Genomic DNA, 6,000 nt, shown 5'->3' on the forward strand with positions numbered 1-6,000 from the left:
TCTCTGAGAAGCCTGGCTTTACCACTTAGATTTGTTCAGAGTTAAGAGCCATTAAAAATCAGTTATTATATGGTGCTCCTCTCATAATTGCTTCCAAATATTATGGGCTTTTTAGAAGATACTGACCAAATTTAAAACTGAAATCCAGGAATTTCTATGAGATGTTATAATAGTAAGATATCCAATGACGCAGTATATCATGTTTATTTTCAGTAAAAGTGGTGTATATCTTAGTTTCTCTATTGAAATCATCCTTCAAACCATATTCTGAAAGTATAATTTTTGAAGGATATTAACAAAGACAGGTTCGGCACAGGTTGACAGAGGAAACAAAGGTGAATTCTTTCAAGAAAATAAGATTCTTGTCATCTGTAATTTACAGTCTTGCTAAAGTTTTTTTTTTTTTTGAATATCTTTAAAACTTCATTTTATTAAAAACAAAATCATTTGAAAAGAGGAATGATTATATACTTGTCCAAAGAATCAATTACTAGTATCATCATTCTGTAAAAAACTTACAGAACATCAGTGTGATAGGGAAAAAAAAAAATGTTTTAAAATGGGTTCTTAAAGAAATGATTTAATTTACCAGCAATAAATAAAACACCTTCATGTTTATTTTATATTCCCTGCATATACTGTATAACCGTTCGTGTCAATCTTCACTGTTACCTGAATTTCTTCCTTTCAGAGAAGTAAATGTACAGCTCTTGTGACACTGAACAGACTGGCAACTTTTTCAATAACTTTTCCTTAAGCTTTCAAATGAATGGCAAGAAGACTTAAGTAATCTTGAAAAACTGTTAGAAAGTACCATACAATGTGGACAGCGGCTGTCAGTTGTTTTTACCACTGATTTGCCAATTACAAAGAAAAGGTTTCTATTGATAATGTGTAAAATGTGTTTTGCATTGTATACTGACTCCAACTCAATTTCCTGAACAAGCCATGACCTGGTGGAATTTAAAGGTTTATGTGACCTTAGACTGTCAACAACTTCTAATTTTCAGGTTTTTGTTTGGTTGGGTTTGGTTTGTTTTGTTGTTGGTGGTGGTTGGTTGCTTGGTTGGTTGGTTGTTTTCTGATGTGATTAGCAGTTTGTAGTTAGTCTGTTTCATTACAACCCAAAACTAAAGCAACTCTATCATGACACATTACAAATTAAGCCTGTTGACTAGTATTAAGTCAAAATATGCCTAATGTCTTCTTGATTTTATTACAAGTGCTTACATCCATTTCAATTATGGATACATAAAAGCACTATCAGATATCACTTCCTATCTGTTTACCTGTCTGTCATAGTTAGGATGCAGTATGATCTACTAACAGGGAGACTGAACATAATGCTTACTAGTTTGAGTGCTGCCTGCTGTGTCTTAAATCAATAAACAGTTTGGCACATAGGATTAAGATGTCACATTCTTTGCTTTTTACACTATTTAAAATTGATATAATATCTGACTATTATGGAATTAAAATGTTTTATTTTATTTTATTTTATTTTATTTTATTTTATTTTATTTTATTTTATTTTAATTTTATTTTAATGGTTCGGGAGTATTCAAGCAGTCATTTACTGCAAATCATTCCCAGATAGATGCCAGTAAACAAGGCATACTAAATTCTTGCTATGCTGGAGCTATACTGTAGATATGTATGTACATATTTCCTGAACCTTGGTAGTACAGGATAAATCAGCCCCCTTGCTTTATAAGTTAGGCACCTCAGTTAAAAACCTGACAGAGATTCATTGTAAACAAGATCCAAGAGGAAATTAAAATGTTTCTTTTCCTAAGCTTCTGGAAATTTACAATAAATAAATAAATAAATCTTAGCACTGTTTTTGAATGTCTCCTATGTTACTACACCTGGAGTACTTCTAAAATTCCAAAATACATGACCACATCTTGATTTTGTGTGAGAATACAACTACAACAAAGGACTGCTGTACCAGTTCACAGTCTCCTCCAACAGCTTTTTAGAAAGAAATAAAACCTGAGCTATCTAGAGAAATGTGGTGGCCTTAGCATGCCAAATTCAAAGGATCAAGACTATTCTGCCTAAACTGAGACAATGAGACATAAAGATCAGCTACGCTGTATCCATGCTGGTACTACTTAATTTTATTAAAAATATTTCACAGACATGGTTTTAATTGTGACTGATCTTATGCAGAAATGTCCCTTGATTTACATGTTTATAAGTGTAAAATTCATGTGTTGGATATTTTTCCTCATTTCAGGTGTACTTTTCTGAAAGCAGAAAAGGTTGAAATCAAGGGTTCACACCTGCAGAAAAGGCTAAAAGACTAATTGTAGGTATTTTCATGTGACTTGTCTATCATATAGGTTCTGCTTCTATCTGTAAAAGGAGTGTGAAATTATGAAAAAAAAATTAAATATGTTTATATATGTAGACATCTGCATTGTAGAAATCTAAATATGTGAGATTAATGGTGCCATGGATGTCCTTGCCATAAATATTTTTCAAAGTACAGAAAATATATCATCACACATTTACAAACATTAATTAAATGGATAGTAGAGTAGAAAAATATAAAGGTGGGCAATAGAAGAGAAATTTAAATGACAAAGACTCTCAAGAATGTAGAGCCAGAATGCAGGCTCTGTTTTGGGGGAAAAATTAAAGGTGCAGGCAACAGGACAAAGTGTTGGAATATTCCTTTAGAAAGAGAAAACAGAAGATGAAAGTGGAAATATAAAAGATAGAAAAGAAATGATGAAACAAAGATCTGAGGTGACAGGAGAAGGATAATAAGGTAGGCAACAGCAGTCAAGATATATTCCATAAAGAAATAAGAAAAGATGATAGGACAGGAGGGAATAAGTTAGAACAAAATAATCAAAAGCAGGAATACCATTATAACAGAAAGTGATATTTGACATGCTGCAAAAAAAAAGAGGAAAAATAATGATAGTAAAGGAGTAAAAGAGAGCACACTGCTTAGTATCAGAAACGACAACCTATTCAGGAGCATCTTGTTTAGAAGCTGATCAGGTAGGAGCTAAAACAGTTAAAATGTGATATTTTAAAAAGATAAAGAAAAATATGGCATTTCCTTTAATTATGAATATGTTTTATTAAAACATTGTGTGATCACCAATTATGATGAGTTTTGGTTTTAATTCATAGAGAAAATCAATTGTCAAACTGTCATACAGACATAAAAGTGTTGTTTAAAATGCATGTTCATACATTATACTGAACTATAATTGTCAGAAAGTGTGGAGAGAAAAAAATGTGGAAAAGTAAGAAACAAAAAAACCACTAAACACTTTAAAGGTGCTACGAAAAATATTCAGAAGGCCAAAAATGATATAAAGCAAATAATTGTTAATCTTGATGTGTGGAATAGAATAGGAATAGAATAATGTGTTTTGTTTGTTTTCCCTGCTTTTTCTCATTCTGCTATGAGCTTTGCCACATGACTAAAACAGCATAAGCAGCAACATATGTAATCTTACTTCTGAAAGTTTCTTACAGTGTCTTTCCTTTCTTATATAGCAAAGTCTTATGTGACATCAGAAGAACAAACAAAATATCAGAAATATCATGTTGTACAGACAGCATCACATGGAAATATAAACTTGTCTGGTATCATACAAAATTAAACCTATATTTGAAAGATGAGAGAATAAGATGAATTAAAAATGTGATTTATGTATTTATTTATTCATTTATTTATTATTATTCATGTTTGATTATTTAATGAAATCTTTTTTTTTCCATTGCCACTTGCTTTTTCTCATAGTTTTCTACTGATTGATGATTATAAAACATTACTAGGTGCTAACTTGACACCTCAGGAAAGCACCAGTGTACAGTCGTGTTTGGTTTTGTACCCGTGACCTGGTGCTGGATTAATTTATTATACATAAATAGGAAGTTTTTTCTATGATACTGGTCTCATGGGATTACTATAATGACTTAGATCAATTTATGATGATACTTTGAATTCTATATATGTCACCTTTCATGTGCTTTATTTTTTTACTCTAGAGGAAATATGTTTTTGAAAGAAACAATGCATGTACAGAGAATGAGATAAATAGAATTTTGTTGTTCATACAATCTCAAAATAATTTAACAGTTACACTGACTGTAGTATTACAAAGAAGAAACTTCCATATGCTTAATACAAAAATAGTGAATAAAATAATAGAGAATATAATGTATTTAAAGACAATCCAATAAAGAAGCAAAGATACAGATTAATTTCTTATATGAAGGGATTATTTACTTTGAAAATCTAAACTTGATGTCTATATTGAAGGAGCCGGGGGCAAGGAATCAACCTAATAAAAGCTACAGGGTTTAATATTTCTTCTGACATGCAACAGGACAAATGCATAGAATTATGCTTGTTTGCTTTTAGAGGAAGGAGGAGCAAATCAAGCCTGGAAGATTCCCAACCCTCTGGCTCTTGTCTAGGAAATACCTGGTTGCAGCATGTGATTACATATTCAAGCTGAAATATTTTCATGGAAAGATCCATGTTTAACTGAGCGTCTCTCACATTCTAATATCTATTAATGGAAAGAAACATTAGACTGCATCAAAGCAGTACATGATACAAAAAACAAGTAACAAACAATGATAATATATAACAAAATGTCTGTGAATATGAAAGCAGGTCCTATAGTGGGATCAATACAGTCAATATGTTACCTTCACTTGTTCATTACATGAGTTCCTCTGATGACAAATTCTTATTTTCCTCCTTTAAACGTAAAAGAGATCAGAAGCAGTTTGTGTTTCACAGGAGTTCTCCTAATGCTTTTGTACTATATAACCAATCTACTGAACTGTGTTCAAAGCTGGAAAAACAAAATAAAAATAAAATATAAAAAAGCAAACTGACTTTCCGTAAAGGATAGTGAGGATCTCAATAGGCACAAAATTTATGTCAGATTTCCAAACCAAGACGTTTAGATATACTGTGACCAAGCCTCCAAAGTCTGGATAACTATCTAAACTTGCTAGATGAGCAGAACAAACTCAGCATAACTGAGACAAAGGGCAGAAAGAGCACCTGGGAGCAAACAATAAGCCACTGCATGCCTCATCCCTTCAAAGAAAGCTAGATGCTTTACACTTAAGATAAAATTTCACTCAACATTTATCAGCATTCTACTGAATCTTAGTTTTCTCTTTTCTCAGTGGTTAGGATATACAGTCTTGTTTTTTATGCCAGTGCTATAATACACAGTTGGCCACCACTGGATATGAAAACTTAAAAGGGAAATTAATTGTCATTGATCACTGAGTTAGAAATGAAAATAATGATAGCAGCAAATAACATCTAATGATTACATAGCTGCAAACTAGACCAATTCACTGAAAAAAAAAAAAAAAAAAAAAGGAAAAAAAACAAAACAAAACAAAACCATAGACTATCATGACTGTTTCAGATGGAAGTATGGAACTAGAATAGCCTCCAGAAGAATCAGAAAATTTCCAAAGGAAGATAACCTATGTGTTACAACAGACTGAGATGTCACAGACCTTCTGGGAGGCAACATTTTCTGTAAGTAGCAACTTAACCAAAATGAATAAAGTAGTTGGGAAGTTCATGAAAGACTATATTTTAACATGAAAAATCTTATGCAGATAAGATATTTTAAATAAGGGTATACTTGAAAAAGAAAACAAAAATCATCATAAATTCCACAGATCTGCAGAAGGTATTTTGTAGTCTTTCATCTGAACTGTCACCAGAATACCATAAAACTATTAAAATGAGCAAAATAAATTAAAAAAAAAAACACTATTGTTATCTCTATAAATTTAAATTTGAGCAGTATTTCACTACAGAAAATGGTGTTAACCTAGGGCTCATTCACTATTATTTTTTTCCCTTAGCATAACAATAAATTTCAGTGAGTTCATCATCATTCAGATGGTTAAGAAGGCAGTGTGCTGTATACGGTATAACAGGATTAAGGTATAATGTGCAAAACAGATTTTGCAGATTACCCA

General features: G+C 31.6%; 1 long non-coding RNA gene across 1 annotated transcript in view; it reads left to right on the top strand.

Annotated features, from left to right (window-relative positions):
- Positions 1-4,521, top strand: part of LOC125180035 (uncharacterized) — a 28,494-nt gene extending 23,973 nt beyond the window's left edge. The window contains exons 3-4 of the long non-coding RNA XR_007158257.2: positions 2,243-2,314; positions 3,526-4,521. This is a non-coding gene — a long non-coding RNA (uncharacterized lncRNA). The remainder of the gene's footprint in view (positions 1-2,242; positions 2,315-3,525) is intronic.
- Positions 4,522-6,000: the final 1,479 nt, after the last annotated feature.

Source organism: Anser cygnoides, chromosome 1 (assembly GCF_040182565.1).
Source record: "Anser cygnoides isolate HZ-2024a breed goose chromosome 1, Taihu_goose_T2T_genome, whole genome shotgun sequence".
Classification (NCBI taxonomy): domain Eukaryota; kingdom Metazoa; phylum Chordata; class Aves; order Anseriformes; family Anatidae; genus Anser; species Anser cygnoides.